Source organism: Dryobates pubescens, chromosome 4 (assembly GCF_014839835.1).
Source record: "Dryobates pubescens isolate bDryPub1 chromosome 4, bDryPub1.pri, whole genome shotgun sequence".
In the NCBI taxonomy this organism is placed as follows: Eukaryota; Metazoa; Chordata; class Aves; order Piciformes; family Picidae; genus Dryobates; species Dryobates pubescens.
In genome coordinates this window covers 24,193,447-24,212,756 of record NC_071615.1, presented here as the reverse complement: position 1 = coordinate 24,212,756, position 19,310 = coordinate 24,193,447, and positions in this window count along the sequence as shown.

Genomic DNA, 19,310 nt, shown 5'->3' with positions numbered 1-19,310 from the left:
CCTGTCCCCGCCTACCGTGGCTGGCTCCCCTGCTCCTCCCGAACGCAGGCGGCGCTGCCCGGCCTCGCTCCTAAGGAGGCAAGCGTGTGGCGGCCGAGGCGAGGCTGTGGCCGGGGTTGGGGAGCCATTGGTTTAAGGACCTGATGACTGTCTGTTTCCAGTTTTGTTTGTTTGTTTGAAATTTTGTTTCTTTCTTTGTTTTACCTTTCCGTTCCCTGTTGTCTTATGCCATGCCAAATCTCCTTCCGGAGCTCGAGCTAAAACCCTTGCGCTTCAGGTTGTTCAGATTTACTTCTAAACATAGTTTTCCCCTGGCGAAGTAGGACATTTTGATAACAAGACCCTTTTTTGGTAGAAAATACAATTTTACACGTCTATTTGTAGCTGAGAAGAGGGAGCGGTGACTCAGAGCCGGGATGGTCTGTGAAGAAGCTGGCCAACAAAGTATGCTCCCTTGCTAAGTCTCCTGGGAGCTTTTTAAAACCAGGTTCTCCAGGCTCTCTCAAATCAGGTTAACTTACAGATGTGAATAGTGTATACACATCCAGAACGGTTACAGAAGCTGTTCCTCACAGTTTGAAAGGCACCGTGTAGGAGTTGCACGATCTTTGTGCTTTGTGTAGTGTACGTGCACACCGCATTGCTTAGCAGCAAATGGCTCTGTGCTACGGGATAAAACGAGACTGGTGCAAACCAGTCGGCCGCAAGGCAACTCCGTTTTGGCTTATCCACTGGAATTTGGGCCTGATGGCAGGAAAAAGCTCCCTAGGGTTAGAGGATTTTTTAGAGACAACATATATACCCCATATAGAATACAGCTGCCAGAGTTATCCTTCAGCATCTATTATTCAACAGGCACCCTTAAGCATATTTGGAAACACATATGGATTTAATATTTGTAAATATTACAGTGAAAAGTGTAATTTGTATTCTGTAGCCAGTATAAAATACCATTTTCTGGTGATAAAGTTTTCTGTTACTTATAACAAATGAAGTAGTGAGGGACTAGGGCACCTCAGAAAATGAAAATGTGTGAATACTTGAAATTCAGGTAGATACAGACTGCAATGGAGAGTAGAAGACAGAATTTGTATCAGATAGTTTGGGTAGAATGTAATATTCAGACTTCATAAACCACGTCTTAGTCTCATCCTGCTCCCAGGTACCTAACCATCACTGAATATTACTGTGAAAACTCTCACCTCCTGAAGAGATAACGTGGCAATAACAAAGACATTCTTTTAGACACATTTTATTCTTGTGTTTTACATGTTGGAAGTCTCTAGTTATGATGCATGTTGTGAGTGTCTACTTCACGGGCTTTGGTCTTTGCTTCTAAGAGCTCTCTGACCCTCTTGGTCTGACTTCATTCTGCTAGCAGCGTACAAAAGGTCCTTTTGAAACAATCTCTGACACCTTAACTTCTGAACTTTTAGTGGGACTTTCCATTACTGAAACACTGTGCAAACAGTCATTCAAGATCAATACTTCTTCTGATATAAAATGCCATTGTTCTACTGGATAGGGTCGTTTAATGTCAATACTGCTTCACGGGACTGCCATAAGACATTTCTGCAATGTCTTATCCACTAGGTGTCACATTCTCGCTAGGCAATGAATTCTTAACTGTTACACTCCCTTTTTTTCTGAAAGGTTGGCATTTTGCTAGCCATGCATAAACGTTATCACATAATCCCATGCTCATAAAAGAAAACTAGGATTCATAAGCGGATGATGGTGGGTATGTCTGTATATGCATACACTGCTGGTGCACCTGATGGCAAAAAGTAAATTACTTTGTGCCTAGCACAGTGTCACATTGGATAGAAATTTTCCATTAGGATGATTAGCTAATTTAAAGGTGGGTCAGGTATGCACACCCTGAATTGCAAACTGCACTGTCACTACAGCTAAATATAAATCCCAAGTTGCATCTGTTTGTGACTATAGTCTAGTCTTGTGATTCTGTTAGCTGCATTTTCATGGTCTGTCTCTTAGTCACAATGCAGACTTCAGCCAGAGCATAATGGTTGAGGCAGAAAAGAAGAAAGACAAAAAAAGGAATATTATAAAAATTTAAAGAGGAGGGTATTTTTATTCTGTGGTTAACCCTACTCTCCCTGGACTAATAACTACTTTAGTTATTAATTAGCAAACAAAGTGAAATTCTCTTTTACACTTGGTTGAAATTCTGCTTGAGTTTTGGATATAGTTTAATGACTAGCTGAGGCTGTTCAGTGAGTGTTGCATTGTACATCACTCATTTTATTATTTAATTAATATGATTAATGTTGTTTCTTCTTGCTTTGTAATGTTCTGTTAAACTCTATCTCAGTCCACAGGTTTTTGCCTTTTTCTTCCAGTTTTCCTCATCCCACTGGGGTGGGGAGGAGTGAGCAAGCATCTCATGGTGCTCAGTTGCTGGCTGGGCCTAAATGTAGTATACCATGAGCCATTCTGAACTGCATTAGATGTGCACAGGGTGGGGTTTTATTACACTTCATGAAATTTCTCATGTGTTCTTACAGATAACTTCATGAAACCAGTATATACAAATTGATGCCACAGCTTTACTTTATATGGTCGATTTTACTGTAACTTTTAAGTAACCTCAAGCATAACTTGGGAACTGGTCTTTTATGGATTATGAAAAGAGTTGTGTAAGTTTTTCTAGCTGATTCTTCAAACTGTCACAAATTGATTTCTCTAGGGAAATACATTGGTTTATATGGTAAGGCAAGGGCTGTAGCACTGGCATAGTGCTAGAAAACACTCATAGATTTGACAGCTATCCAACAGTTTTAAATCTAAAGACTCTGAGACCTGCTTCCCCTTCATACTGTATATATGGTTGTGTTGTATGTTACATTTCCAAATCTGCATTTATTTGTTTATGTATTATTCCCTACTATGAACTGTACATCTGTTCATTTGACTGTTCTCACCATTGATTGGAAAATGACAAAACTAATAAAATCCATTAATTGCTTTAAGGGCCCAAGCTTGTCATTATTACTCATGTCAGTCTAGTTTACATAGTACCTCTGCATACTCAGAAACAGCACCTTCCCCTTCATTTTCAGATGACCCCTAATTGATGCTTACAGGTGTCTACTCATCCAGGATTTCCAAGATTTCCAAACCAGAAATAAAAATTACAAGCCTCAAATAAACCATTCTTTTTTGTTGGTTGGTTGGTTGTTTTACCAAACTGTAAATGTGATCACTGGACTTTGCAAAATTATGGAACCTGTCCCCTTAGAAACCAACACCAAGATCAAATATCGACCTAGTGAAAACAGACTCATTTGAAATAATCAGTGAAACACTGCAAAGCAATCACTAAAGTAATTAGTTATTTAAGAAAAAGTGGATGAGTCAAAAGAGAAACTCTTCTGCTTGTGATCCCGTCTACAGGGCCAGCAACCAATCTACTGACAGAACAAGGAGGTGCATATGTTATTGTTAAAAGACTGCATGTGCTGATCTAGTTCAACATTTACTTTTCATATCTAGTTAGTTCATTGAATGCAAAATCTGGTACAGTTTTTCACCATCTGAATCCATGTAGGTCCCAGTGCTGTCAGCAAATGTTCAGAGCATGGGGTAATAAAGATACATGGTATATTCTCTCACTTCAGGTGAACATGAGACACAAGGCACCCTGAGTACAATTGAAAAAAAAAGTTTAACCTGATCTGTCTGCTATAGTTGTACATTCAGAAATACCAAAGACATGATGTTTGAAAATGTAAAGAATTCGTACACAAATTCTAACTAAACAGAGACTAATATATTATCTTTATTAGTATCAAGTGGTCCACTTCAAGTTTAGTGCCATAAATCTGTACATTAAAAACCTTGATTTTATCAAAGTCATTGAATTTGTCTTTTCTTTGTGTAATGTATAAACCTATAATCCGATTTGAAGTACACTCAGATGTATCAAACATAATTTTTAGAAGTTTTTATTTTAGTGAACATCCTCTCCAATCAGTGATGTGGGAGAAAACAGGAATCCTATTTCTGTTCTTTTCAATTAATTCCCTCTGAAGCAGATGTCTAGTGTCTGTCAAGATGGAATGGCAGAAGAATATAGGATTCGCCCCATTTTAGGCTGCAGAAGGGACTGCTCCTTTGTGCTAGTACTACAGTGAAATAAACTAAGCAGAACATTATATTAAAAAAGGATTCTCCATTCTTAATATCAAATGTCAAGTGAAAGTCAAGAAAAGATTAACAATTAATATTTCCCTTAAAAATCTTTTTCTCAGGGGATCTGAAGTGATATACTGAACACTGTATGGAATGCAGGTTCCATTTGAGGTCTCTCCTTTTTCAGGAAAACTAAAGTTGTATTTTGGTATTAGGTAATCAAGAGTCTGTGTTTACTTCAGATGCGATGAGAATGATGGGTGTCTGGGTGCTGGCAATGTCCAGCCCTGGGTGTGCATGGGTGTATTTAAAAACATATGTGAGTCACAGTGAATGCTGCTATATTGCATGTAAGGCCCTGGAACTGATGGGAGTATAATGTTTTTTATATTACTGCAGTACTGAAGGCTCTACATTAAGACACACCCTGCCCATGTCAGCCTATGTGGCAAGAGCATGCTCCCTCAGAGGTCAGTGAAGCTAGGCAAGTTCCCTGGGCTGTCATACAATGGCATGGACCAGCAGTAAAGGCAGAGACATAGCTTTCTTGGCTTTTAGAGACAGCCAGAGTTTCTTCCCAGGCCTATGGAACTGAAGACTGAGAGAAGCTGCAGTGCTGTACTAATAGCACTGGTTCCCTGTGCTACAGCAGGGAACTACATGGTGAAGGCTGACATCGAGGTGTGGGAGGGTTAAGTCCTCTATTGCTTTACTAAATCCACACAGGCAATAGTGTCTATGATTCTTTTTGTCTTAACAGTGAGAGAACTTGTGCTCTTTTCTGGACAGTCTGGAAATGCTGGGAAATATTGGGTGACTGTCATTGCTTATTTATGTCATCACTCTGAAGCTGGCAGATTACTGACAAAAATCAGAGTAAGAAGCAGGGCTGGTCCTGTGTCCCTGCTTAGCTGGCTTGTCTGAATCGAATTCCCACCTCCAAACTGAGATGGTTTCAGGTGTCCACAAACAGTCACCATGCTGGTGTAAGCACACAAATAACACACTCCTTCAGGCATTTATAAATGGCTGGTGGTAAAGGCTGAAAGGCTGCCCTTAGTTGTATATGACAACCATGTTTAGGGAGATGTTTCTCCACATGCCAGATAGGTAGGACCTGCTGGGAATCATCATCTTTGTATGTCTGGAAATATGAATCTGTGCAACAACTGGTAGAACAGGCTGTTCTGGGCCTGTTGCCGCTTAATGTGGTTGTGTACTCTGAAGCCATTGAGAATGTGTGCAGCTGCAGAGCTTTATCAGTTCAGAAACATTTGAAACTCAAACTAACCTGGGTTTGAAACACTCCAATATAAAACATTATGTGCATTTAACATTCTTAAAAGTAGTGAGATTGGTAAATGGTAGAATTAGGATAAGTACTGGCAATGTTAGATCATGTAATTAGTGTCTCGCATTGAAGGTAATGATCCACCTGGCAACAGTGCTGTAAGACTAGAGCTATCAGAATCCTCTAGCCGGATGAAAAACATCTTGTGAATATAGTTAGGTTTTCCATATCCCTTGCTTAGCAAATATTAATAAGAAGCAATATTGAGTTCTTAGACACATTAGACTTTTTCCTTAATCATTAGCAATCAAACACATGTCACTTCTGCCATTTTTCAAAAGAGCTTTTGAGAGACAAAGGTGAGAGGTGTTTTACCCTCAACAGACAACATTTGTGCCTCATTTAGTTAAATAACCATTCAGGAAGTCTCAAAATACTCCAGGGATTTTATTGTATGACCAAAGCAATGTTGTGTGATAAATACTAGGAAAAACAACATGTTAACATTTATTTTAGAGATGCAGAGATCTTATAGTAAGATGCAGTATTATTTGTGTAATATTATTTATTGACTATGTGTCATTATTTAACTCTCTGAGGGATGCAGTGGATGATAAAGCTAGTTCACCATTTTTTTTTCTTAATTTCCAAAGCCATATACCTTTATTTGCTATTTTAAATGTGCTATTTGGTACAGGACAATTTCAGCAGCATCTGAACATGATTGAGTAGGGAGGAAAATGGCAAATAAATGATAGTTCCTTAAAATAGTAGAAGAAAAACATGCCTTAGCATTTAACTGACCTTTATTAAAGGTTCTTCCATAATAGATACCAAAATCAAGTAAAAATTTAATCAGTACTGTACTGCATACAGTGTGGAATCTGCTCATGCATAATTCACACATACATGATTTTTTAATGTCATTTATTTGTATTGACTCCTTTAAGTTCAGCCCCTGCAACAAAGGTATAAACTTTTCTATTTGGGTGACTGTACTACAACACTCTGACACACCTAGGTGAAGAATTGGTTCCCCAGATAGCTTCCTACACAGTTCTTTTACCTGAAGGAGTGTCAGCCAGAGCCCCCCCCTCCAGGTGACCTTTCAGCTGCCATTTACAGAGATCACCTGCATCATGAAGTGCCACTCGACACACCTTTGGGTATCAAACATATCTGCAGAGGGCTGGCATCTAGATAGACTACACGAGTAATGATAGATCTGCAGCTTTCTGAAGCAGGAAGAGATGTACCCAATAGCAACTAAAATAGTACTAGACAGCTATGTTTAAGCAGCTTGTTTAGCTTTTTGCTTCTAGTAAGGTGAGCACTATTTTAGACTAATTCCTTGTCAGACCAGTGTTCTGCATCAGTCTCAAAAAGCCCACAATTTTTTGCAGGAGAAGTTACCCATCATGAACATGATTATATTTTATTCTCCTTTTGATTGTAAATAAGCATGTTTATTAATTTTCTTTTACCCAGCCCACAGTAACATCTTCATACAAGGAACAGTTGGTAATACCGTTCATGGAATATCCAGGTTGCTTCCACAACCCAGGACCTGCTCTCTTCACAGAACTCTAACTCCTTAATTTCTATTATTTCTCCGGTAGGTTGGACTTGATGATCTTGAAGGTCTTTTCCAACCTGGTTAATTCTGTTCTATTCTGTTCTATTCTATTCTATTGTAAGCATAATGAAACTTTGGGTACACCTACAAAGAAAATAAACAGTACTACGTCACGTCAGTGGGATTACTTAGCCATTTACTGGTAAGCACAGGGAATGTGGAACATTTCAACAAACAGTGAAAGTCTCAGAATTATTCTCCATGTTCAAAACACCCTACAGGGCAAAATCAAGATGTGCCTGTAGAATAGGGAGATATGTGTGTGTGTGCTGTTTTGGAAAACTGTGTTGATAGTTTAGGACTGAAAACAGTGTCGATAGATGCTTTTGTTATTGCTGTGCAGTGCTTACACAGAGTCAAGGCCTTTTCTGCCTCTCGTACCACCTCACCTGCAAGTAGGCTGGGAGCACACAACAAGCTGGGAGGGAACACAGCTGGTATAGCTGACCCCAGCTGACCAAAGGGATATTCCATACCATATGATGTCATGCTCAGCATGTAAAGCTGGAGGAAGAAGAAGGAAGGGGGGATGTTTTCAGTTACAGCCCTTGCCTTCCTAAGTAACTGTTACACTGTTACAGCAACTAACAGACACCTTCCATTACAGCCCTTGCCTTCCTAAGTAACTGTTACACTGTTACAGCAACTAACAGACACATTCCATTACCCTATCTACTCTTTTCTTTTTTATAGTACTGCCTCCTTAGTCTCCAACAGCATCACTTTCCACTATTTCTGTTACATGAAGAAGTACTTCTAATGTTTTGGGTTTGGGTTGTTTGTTTTTTTGTTATATCACACACACACACAGAGAATCACCAAGGTTGGAAGAGACCTCAAAGATCATCAAGTCCAACCTGTCACCACAGACCTCATGACTAAAACCATGGCACCAAGTGCCACGTCCAATCTCCTCTTGAACACCTCCAGGGATGGTGACTCCACTACCTCCCTGGGCAACCACAGGATGCTCATAATTCTTGAATTATGATATTAAGTTAATGCTACTTCTTTACCTTTCCACATCACCTATTGCTTTAATAGTTTTTTTAATGTTCTGCTTTCCATCACTCTTCTAGGCCAAGAATTCTGTCCTCTTTAACTTCTCCACACATAGTAGCTATTCTCTACTTCTTAAAGTCTCTGCCACCATTCTTTCAAAGTTTTCTTGTTCTAGTCTACTATACCTTTGTCAAAGTAGTAAAAGCAAAACTGCATACAGGACTAAGAATACTCTAGCTCAAATTAAAATGCTTTTGTTTATTGTTGTTATATACTTTTATGACCCCAGGGCTAAAAGAGGAAGAGGAACTCATATAAATTGCCCCAGGAACTAATTTGCAACTACAGTACACATACTCTCTATCCATATTGCCCTGTTTATTTATGAATATTAGTATTCCCATGACTTCTGCAGTGATTGCCTTTTACTCAGCATAAGGGTGTCTTTTTTTGTAACTGATTGTAAAGAAAAGCAAGAATGGCAAGGTATTCAGTGTCACACAGTATATACTGTACACAAACCCACATATCTGCAAAGACAAAAATCCTGCTGAAAGTAAGGTGTCAAACAAACCAGGTACATTTAAAAACCTTATATATATATATATGCACACAATAACCATTTATACTGCTTAAAGCATGGGGAAAAAGATGAAACTAATTGCCTCAGAAAAGCGTTTCCAAGCAACAGCATTAAGACTTAAAAGAAATGGGTCATGTGAAGAGAAGCACTAAATTTAGTAATCAAATGTATATTCAGCAGCAAAGATAAAGAATGGTTAGTGAAGTAACTTGAGCATCACGAAAAATGAAAGAAATTAAAAGATCCCTGATCAGAATATTTTCTGAATCTGGGAGACATTTGAGGCAAAAGCTCTGCACTTGCTTATGACAGTGCAACTGAAAAGAAATCCCCTGACAAATCATTGAGATAAATTTGTATTAATAACTCACAGCAGAGTTTGGTCCAGTATTTTATTTTTGATCAGCTTTATCCCAGAAGCTTGGCAAGAGTGCTAGTTGATACACTCTCTGTGCACATGCTCATGGAAGTCACAATAAGAAATGCATACAAAAGTACAATGGCTAAAGTTTCACTGTCATCATGGGGTCTTGCAGGCAGCCATTAGGATTTGGTTTTGATCCTTACTGAGTCAACAACAAAACTCCCCTACATCACAAAGAATCATATGCTTGATTTAATGAAAAGGTATGACCACAGGTGCTGTTGGCATCCCATCTGTCTCTAGTCAGTTCAGCTGAAGAACTTGCTCACCAAGGAGCTTACCCAGAGGTGTGAGTGATAGCTAGCTGTCTTGAGGCACAGATGTAGTTACATTGAAAGAATAACTCTACAACCAGTTGGGAAAAAATATACACTATTCCTCGACAAAAGATTTTTACTTAATTTCAGAGACTGTCCTATTAAATCCTTGAACTTGTATGGAAAGCATTTGTTGTAATAGTGGAGTTTCTGCTGCTTCAGATGTACCAACCTTGCCATTCACAGGAGCCATTTCTTCCATTGCTGAGCTTCAGACTTTCCCATCTTTGGACAAGCTCTGCACACCATGAACACTCCCTGCCCAACACAGATGCAGATCATGCAGCCATGATAGATAGCAGCTGTGGGACAGCTGAACTAGAACCTCAGCTGCAACAAAGAGACTCCCAGCATCCAGGAAAGAAAAGGGCTGTCTCCATGAGCAGTAGAGTGACTTGGTATTTGCTTCTGCTTAGCCATTCTGTTGCTGTGGGTAGCAGCAGTTTCATAGAATCATAGAACCAATGAGGTTGGAAGAGACCTCAAAGATCATCAAGTTCAACCTGTCACCCAACACCTCATGACTACTAGACCATGGCACCAAATGCCACGTCCAATCCCTTCTTGAACACCTCCAGGGGTGGTGATTCCACCACCTCCCTGGGCAGCACATTCCAGTGGCTAATGACTCTCTGTGAAGAACTTCCTCCTCACCTCCAGCCTAAACTTCCCCTGGTGCAGCTTGAGACTGTGTCCTCTTGTTCTGGTGCTGATTGCCTGGGAAAAGAGACCAACCCCCACCTGGCTACAACCACCCTTCAGGTAGTTGTAGACAGCAATAAGGTCTCCCCTGAGTCTCCTCTTCTCCAGGCTAAACAACCCCAGCCCCCTCAGCCTCTCCTCACAGGGCTTGTGCTCAAGGCCTCTCCCCAGCCTCGTTGCCCTTCTCCAGACACATTCAAGAGTCTCAGTGTCCTTCTTAAATTGAGGGGCCCAGAACTGAACACAGTACTCAAGGTGTGGCCTAACCAGTGCTGAGTCCTGTGGGAAATGCCAGTGAGAGAAAAAGCCCTTTTCCCTCAGAAATGATGGTATCTTTTCATCCAGAAGAAAAAAAAAAAAAAAAAAGATAAAAATGCAGCATACATGCTGCCATATCTTACAGCACTGTGAAATCATCACATAAATACATATTTAACTTTTAATACAAATTCATTCTGTAGAGTTGCTGTCACTAGGAGTAGCCACTGACTTTGCTCTGTGGTCACTGCTGAAAATAGCAGGCAGAACAGAATTATACAATCATGTTAAAATTGCACAGTAAAAAATACTGTCTGAAATCCAGCCAAGCATGATAAGGCTGGGGTAGGAAGTAAGATATGTGGTATAAAGGGTAGCACTGCGGTTTGAATGCAAATGCAAAGGTTGAGTATAATTGGGAAGGACAGTTTGTATCTCTGTGTCACCAGCACCCAGCAAATTAACAGAAAAACTAAGCCACAGAGAGCAAGAGAAGCAACAGTGGTATGTGGCCAAGAGAAAATCAAAAGAACTGTTAAGCAGACAATCTGCCTTGTGTTGTTTGATCCTCCCTCTTTTGAGGGAAATAGGGCTTTGTGTACATTTCTTGTAAATACAAAGCAGCACACCACAGACATAACTGCATTCTCTGTCACTGCATTCACTAATTTATTAAAACTCACAAGGCTGAATCTGGCCAGTGACAGAGGCTACAGAAGTGGGGGAAAAGAAAAACAAACAAACAAAACACAAACAAACAAGCCCCCCCTAAAAAGTATCTTTAAACTGAGTTTCATTAATTGTTCATCTTAACATTGCCTTACAAAGGTGATCCTTGTGTTAAAAAGGTCAGACTCTAAGAAGTATCTTTTCACTCTAATCTTTACTGCTACTATTTTCTACCAGCTGGAATCAGCACAAACCCCAAATATTTCCTTTTTTGTCCTATTGAGCCCTAATGATTTATTATTAAAAGGGAACAAAACAGCAATTTCTCTCAAAAGAAGAAACAACAACTAAAAAAACAATGTTTGCTGACTTGAAATATTGCTTTCACTATTTTCGTCACACACACAAAGCGAAGGATTTTACTAGTAAAAGAAACTCTTCTTTATTCATGTTGATACATAAATAACTGGGACTCAATATGGCTGGAAATTGGTCAGGTATTTTTGTTAATATGGTTGAAAACATTAAGGTTTTATGATTTCAAGGACTAAAAAAGCATTAATTTTTTTTTTTTTAAAACAAAAAAAAATACATAAAGCCTTTCTCAAGAGTAATGACTAGAAATGTTCAGATTTGGAGCTTAGCAGATATCAAGTACAACACCCAGAAGACACTTACTGTATTTCCCCATGGCAGATGTTTGTTGACCAGCAGTGCGTTACAACATAAATTGTAAAGTTAAAAAAGAGAGATGTAGCTTTGTGTAAAAAGAAAACTCCAAAACATTGCACAAGCTTTTACTTACAACTAACAGGATTAGGATGAGATTAGGATTATACCAGAGAAGTTGCACTGTGTTTCATAGGTAAACTAATGTAACTAGGAGAAGGATTATGAGAAGGATTTGGGGGGGTTGAAACATTCAACTACTATCAAGTAGAGTGGCATGAACTTCAGGACATGAGATGGGACAATGAGTGTGCTGGTGGATAGGATCCACTGTTTTACTGAGTGATAGGACAAGAGGCAACCACTGAAAAGGGGTAGATTTAGATTTAATATAAGGAAGAATATTTTTATGATGATGGTGGTGAAACACCGAAACAGGTTGCCCAGAGGAGGTTAGAAGGGGCCTTGAGCTGCCTGATCTAGTGAAAGAGGTATCTGCTAATTGCAGGGACTTTGGACTAGATGACCTTTAAAGGTCCCTTCTGACCCAAACCATTCTATGATTCTCTGACATTAGTAACAATAGAAACATATGGCTGGAGTCCACAGAAAGTCACATTGACAGTCTCTCTGCCTCCAGGCAGCTTTACTACACTTACTAAATTTCTACTTATGAAGGATATATATGTACCCTGTTCTTAAAGACCTTAGTAACAGACTCTGACCATACTGGCAGTCTTCCCCCTCCACCAAGTACCTCTATCCTTCACAAAAACAATTGTCCTAACATCTACATGTCTACATGTCCTAACATTTACAGGTGGGGACTGGTCTCCTCCCAGGCAACCAGCACCAGAACAAGAGGACACAGTCTCAAGCTGCACCAGGAGAGGTTTAGACTGGGTGTTAGGAAGAAATTCTTCATAGAGAGAGTGACTGCTCATTGAAATGGGCTGCCTGGGGAGGTGGTGGAGTCGCCATCATTGGAAGTGTTTAGGAGGAGACTTGATGGGGTGCTTGGTGCCATGGTTTATTTGATTAGATGGTGTTGGATGATAGGTTGGACATAATGATCTCGAAGGTCTCTTCCAACCTGGTTTAATCTATTCTATCTAACCTAAAACATCCTGGTTGCGGTTTCTGCCCTGAATGGACACAGGAAATGAGTTATTCCCATCTCGCCAGTAACTTCTCACATATTTGCAGACTGTTGTCATTCTCCTACTCATCTTATTCTTCCCTAATTAACTAATCTGGAATAACTATTTCCTCTAGGTCCCTTGACATTCTGGTTGCTCTCCAGGTGGTCCACATCCTTACTCGCATGCGACATCCAAAACTAGCTTTACAACTGCTAAGCAAAGCAGAATTCCTTGCCAAATCTTGCAAACTCTAATTGTAATAATCACAGCAGGACACTTATCTTTTTCTTTTTTCAGTAACAAGACATGGCTGACTCACACCAAACCTGTGACTACCCAAAGCCTGAGTTACTATTGTACAGAGCTCCTACCTAACAGAGGAGGCTCAGAGGAGACCTTATTGCTGTCTACAGCTGCCTGAAGGGAGGTTGTAGCCAGGTGGAGGTTGGTCTCTTCTTCCAGGCAACCACCAACAGAACAAGAGGACACAGTCTCAAGCTGCACCAGGGGAGGTCTAGGCTGGATGTTAGGAAGTTCATCACAGAAGGAGTGACTGGCCATTGGAATGGGTTGCCCAGGGTGGTGGTGGAGTCACCATCACTGGAGGTGTTTAAAAAGAGACTGGATGGGGCACTCGGTGCCATGGTTTAGTTGATTAGATAGTGTTGGATGATAGGTTGGACTTGATGATCTCAAAGGTCTTTTCCAACCTGGTTAATTCTATTCCATTCTATTCTAACAAGTTTTCCTTACCAGCTGATTATTGCTGCCTAGGTCTGCAGCTGTTGTGGTTGACTAGGTTCCCATTTTTTTCACATTTCTAACTGAAGATAATTTTTTATTCTGTTCACATCCTCTAGCACGCTTACTCCTTTCCAGCCTGATACATATGTGAATTCAATAAGCATTTTCCCTTTTCTAATCATTCATCCAGGTCACCAGATTCTGGTGCAGTCCAATTTGATACACATTTCCATTTACTGGTCTTTTGTAGTGAAGTCGAAGGCACTGCCTTCCTGACATATTTTTGTTCTCTTGTTTTGCAGGTAGAGAATCCTTTCTCCCTCATACAATGAGTGGGCTTCTAGAGTGATGTGGTTTATTTTGTTTCCGAGCTGCATTTCATTTCATGCTTGTGTCTTTCTGATTTTCTTCCTACCTTCTTCCATTATATTTCTATTCTCAGCCCTAATAGCCTAACCTGTTTTCTCCTTCCCTGTAGATTTTTTTCTTCAGTTTGAGTTCATCTGTTTTCCTAAGTACAGTTGCCAACTTTACTTCACAATGTAAACAGGTACTTGTACTCTTAATAATAACAAGAACTCGTGTGAATTCACGAGAAATTTTCCATTTACTTGTTACACAAGCCTCCTCAGGGACCCCTGCCTTCCTCTTCTCCAAGTTAATTGAACGCTGCATTCCTGACTTTCATGGGATTCATGTTGATCCTACTCCTCATCCCACTACTCAACAAAGCTGGTGAGGGGTTTGGAGCACAAGCCCTATAAGGAGAGGCTGAGGGAGCTGGGGTTGTTTAGCCTGGAGAAAAGGAGGCTCAGGGGAGACCTCATTGCTCTCTACAACTACCTGAAGGGAGGTTGTAGCCAGGTGGGAGGGTGGTCTCTTCTCCCAGGCAACCACCAACAGAACAAGAGGACACAGTCTCAAGCTGTGCCAGAGGAAGTTTAGGCTGGATGTTAGGAAGAAGTTCTTCACAGAAAGAGTGATTGGCCATTGGAATGTGCTGCCCAGGGAGGTGGTGGAGTCACCATCACTGGAGGTGTTTAAGATGAGAATGGATGGGGCACTTGGTGCCATGGTTTAGTTGATTAGATAGTGTTGGGTGATAGGTTGGACTCTATGATCTCAAAGGTCTTTTCCAACCTGGTTAATTCTATTCTATTCTCATCCTGCTCCTGCAGATCACTATCTCACTCTGCTATTTCATGGACAGTCTCATCTAATCAGCCTTTTCAGCTAATTTCTTCTTATTGGTTGTAATCAAAACTAGAAAAGCCTCATTGTTCTGTGTGGACTTCCCCAGGAAGGAAGGCTCACCTGTCTCCAGCTTGTGTATTCACGTATGCATTCACAGCTGAGGGAAACAGAAGGTTGTGGCACAGGGACACTGCATAGTCAGTACAGCTGAATGTCTTATCAGCATGGATTCTTACAGCTAGCACATATGACCTAGGCAGGCACAGTCACAGCACCCTTGATGGAAGCAACCTCCCACCCACCTGAAAATGAGACCTAGTCTCTCCCCAGCCACTCCTGTATCCAGGAGGGAATTTCAGGCTAATCACATGAGTCACATACTCTGGGATAGCCAAGTATGACGAGATGGAGGATCTGGCTAGCAACACTGCCTGTCACAGCCTCATCTGTTGCTGATACTCATACATCAATAAAGATGTATCTAGGGACCCTTCTTTGCAGTTCACTTGCTTCTTAGAGCACTTAAACTTTTCTTGGCCTTGCCATAGCTGACTCTTGCTCTCATTTACTCAACTTCCTATCGCAACCATGGTGGGTGTGGTTTTAAAATGGTGCTATAGGGGCCCTGAATGCAAACCCACTCTGAGATGTTGTAAACAGCAACTTAGGACTGCTGTTTACTTTGCTTGCATGACCTTGGTGAAGAAACCAGCAAAACTGTTCTTGCAATTCTCCTCCAATGCACCTCTTTTGTTCAAGTGCCAGGCTGTCCCCTCACAGTCACGGCCACAATGTCCTAAGTTTCCCAGTCCATACACAGCCTGCTCCCAGAGTAGTATCAGACCTGACTCATGTTAGGGGTATGAGAAAGTTTGCCCTCCTGCACAGCAATGCTATGAAGGGATAAAAAGATGAGGCAGATTGTTTCTGTATTCAGGGCTGGCCTCAGGCACAAGGACCGTAACAAAACACTAGCCTTGCTTCAAGGAGAGTCTCCCATGTCACCAATATCCCTCACAGATTCAAAGACTTTGGGAATCTGTAGAAACAGCCTCCTTACGCTCATCAGAGGCAGAGACATGTTAGTTGGAAGATGCTGGCAAAATTAATGTGAAGGACCTCCAAGTAGTTGAACACTTCCTGGTCAGCTGACACAGATTTTGAACTCTTCTCCCACATCCAGATATACCTAGGAAAAGGTCACACTAGAAACATAGCAAGCATACTACCATTGGTCTCAGACTGCCACTCCAATTTGCAGAGGAGTACTGTGACAGAATCTACAATTAGACATAAGCTGAACAAGCTGTCTGTGGGCTGCAGTGGTCCTGTAGATCACTGGAGTGCAAGTGCCCAGTAATATGTCTCCAGACTCTACCAAAGCCTGACACGGTTATGATTTTTGTTTTCTTTACCGACATTCCTTTCTTCACTGACTTAGTCAAGGCTGAAACATCCAGCTGCCAGAAGCCACGATACTGAAGTCTGGAATCAGGCAGGAGAGGCTCAGATAATGTTAGAATTCCCAGCAACACCAAGAGCTCTTCTCAGAGAAACACTGAAAACAGAACTTGGGGCAGACAGGAAGTCTTACACATCCTGAGAGCTGTCTAAATCTTCTGACCTCCAACCGTATTTAGGTTTCTGCTCAGACTTAGCCACAGCTTGCTCCAATACCTGCAGCTCCAGTCCCTGAGACATCTGACAAAATATTAGGCTTCTCCCCTAAAGACGCACGGCAGATAAACTAATTTCTCCAGTGAAGCATGGCATAGATAGAAGCTGCCCAGGGGCATCCTATGACAGCTTCAAAGTTCTCTTGCCATCATGAACACATTCATTTGCAGAAATGAAATGGCTTTGTTCTGCTTCTTCCTTGTTGTCCTGAGTCTCCAGAAAACACCAAAACAAGGTGGCGCCCCTTTTCAATTTGGGCTACCTGGTATGCAAGGCTCAGATTTTCATCTGGAAGTTATGCCTAAACTAAAAGATGAAGAACACGTGGAGCAGGATGTTCTTGTGGGAAGAAGAAACTAAGGGCTTCCAGAGGCTGTATGATAACCAACTGCATGCTTGCTGAAACACAAGGATGCAACTGGCATGAGCACCTTTGCTCATGAGCTGGTTGTTGCTACCAAATCAAAATAAGCATAGTATATGATGTTACTTTCATCAAGCTGCCATTTTTATCACTTTCATATAAACAACAAGCATAAACAATCTTTTCCCCTCAGACAGTACACACTTGGCCAGGTCTATCTTGGCTATGGGTTTTGTGCAGACTGATTTTAGCAAGCTGTTTATGATGTGATTTGGAGAAGCAGCTTATTAAGTGAGTCATTATAAGAAACATGGGTGCTAAACACTGTTGCTCTCTTTTTGTGCTTTTTAAAGTCACATGCTGTAGCTGACAGGTAGCTACTTCTGTTTGAAAGTGGGATCACAAGCATAGTACCTCTAATAAAGAAATGCTATCTTTTTGAAGAATATTGTTATAGACAGTAGTACAATCCCAAATATTAAACAGTGAAGAACAATGACAACTACTATGAACTGGCCCCTAACATAGATAGTCACAAAGTTATGTGAAATCTAGAGTAAACAAGATAGCTTTGACACTCAAAATTCTGTAATGGCCTCTGGAGTATTTCTCTAGCAAGGAGATTGGATTTCTTTATCACATTCCAGGACAAGGGGAATTTGTGAGATCAGCTGGATTACTTTTCTTCTCCCAGCAAAAGGAGATTGCTTTATTCTTCTGATACTAGCAGGAAAAGATGCCTGCCCTGAAAAAAAATGTATAACAAATGATGCTGTAAGGGTAACAATGAAGCAAACAGACATCTGTTGTGTCTTGGTATTTTTTTACTTTGTCACTGTGAGAGAGGGGGGGTCTTGCTATTTTAACCTGATATAGGTTAGGCAATGGGATATGAAAATAAAATTCTCTTACAGTAGCAACACTGGGTAACCTACTTCTTATTAAAGAGAATGGCATTACACTAATTCAATAAAGAAGGCCAGATACAAGTCCCACTAAAAATCAGCAGAGAGAAGTGAGACATTAAACAGTAGCACGGACCACTCCCTTAGAATCAGAGAAATTTTTAGTGTTCAGAAATCCCTCTAAAATAGAAAAAAATGGAAACAGTACTCTGAAATATTTGCTTCTCAATGATACTGCTGTCCGTTCATTTACACTGCAACATCAGCCAACTGATGCATGACCCTCTTCTGACAATCAGCATTATTGCAGTCATTTCTTCATGCACAGAAACACAGCTAATTTAGCCACATAATCAAATCAGCTCTAAAGAATTTGACTTATTTCTCAGTAAGGGCTGCTAAGTCAAAGTGGGCTACTTCTACATCTACATTTAAATCACTAAACAAGTGTAACCAAATAGTGCTTGTGTGAGCACCACTGCATTAAAATCACATATATAACTGTCTGTGAGCACCTGTATGTTCCATGAGTAGGGTGTAAATCTTGCTTATGAGCTTTTAAACTTAATATTCCATTGAAATCAAGAACAAAGCAAACTAAAAAAACAGCATCCAGAGCTACTGTTTCATGCTGACTGCAAATTCTAGAGACCATCAAACGTTTGCCAGTGATCATACACTTCGGCACTCATCAATATTCTCATCTTTAGTAAATAATTTTCAGAGCAATAAAAGATAAATACACTCTTCAGAGAAAAATATCAGATTGCCAAACCATTGTGACACAGCCAAACAAGTTTTAGCTGAGATTGCGTAATCTCGGCAATCACCGTTGTTAAAATTGCAGAATGGGTTTAGCTAATTTCAGCTATTACCGAATTAACCTTATGATAAATCAAAGGATTTCAGAAACCCAAAGAAACAGTAATCGATCTTCTAATCACTTCTTCAACTCACTGCACCTTTCTGCTTTATTTCAATTATCGTTTGTCGCTTGTTCAATATAAATGTAGCTCTTACGCAGCTGAATAGTAACACAACCTATAGCATGAGTCTAAATGTTGCCTAAAACAAGCACATCCCCTCCCCTAGCATTCTCCTCCCCATAGGCATGGCTGCACTTAAGTCTCTCGAAACACTTGGAAATGAAAATCACAAAAGGTGTTGCCCTCGCAAATCATCTGAGGGACAAATAATTTGTAAGTTACATCCAAAGCTCCTAATTTTCTTCCATGTCAAGCCCATACACAAAGCACGAACCTGAAAATCTAGCGCTACCACTGCTGCCGTCTCTGCTGACCCTGCTAAGCAAGCTGGCGAAATGATCTGTTTGTGGAGCCGCTGAGCCTTGAGTTGGGGTTCTGCTCCCGCTTCTGCTGTACTTGTCAGCTGTGTGCTGGCACGCAGGCTTTGCTACCCCTGCGGTGTACGGACCTAAAGATCAGCCTCGCGGCCGTTCAGCCGTGCTGCGGAGCGGGGAGGCTGAGGGAATGTCCTCGCTCAGTAGCCACGTACAGGAACCGTGCTTCAGTGGCCCCCGTGACCACAGCAGAACACTAACCCCGACAGGGATTCACC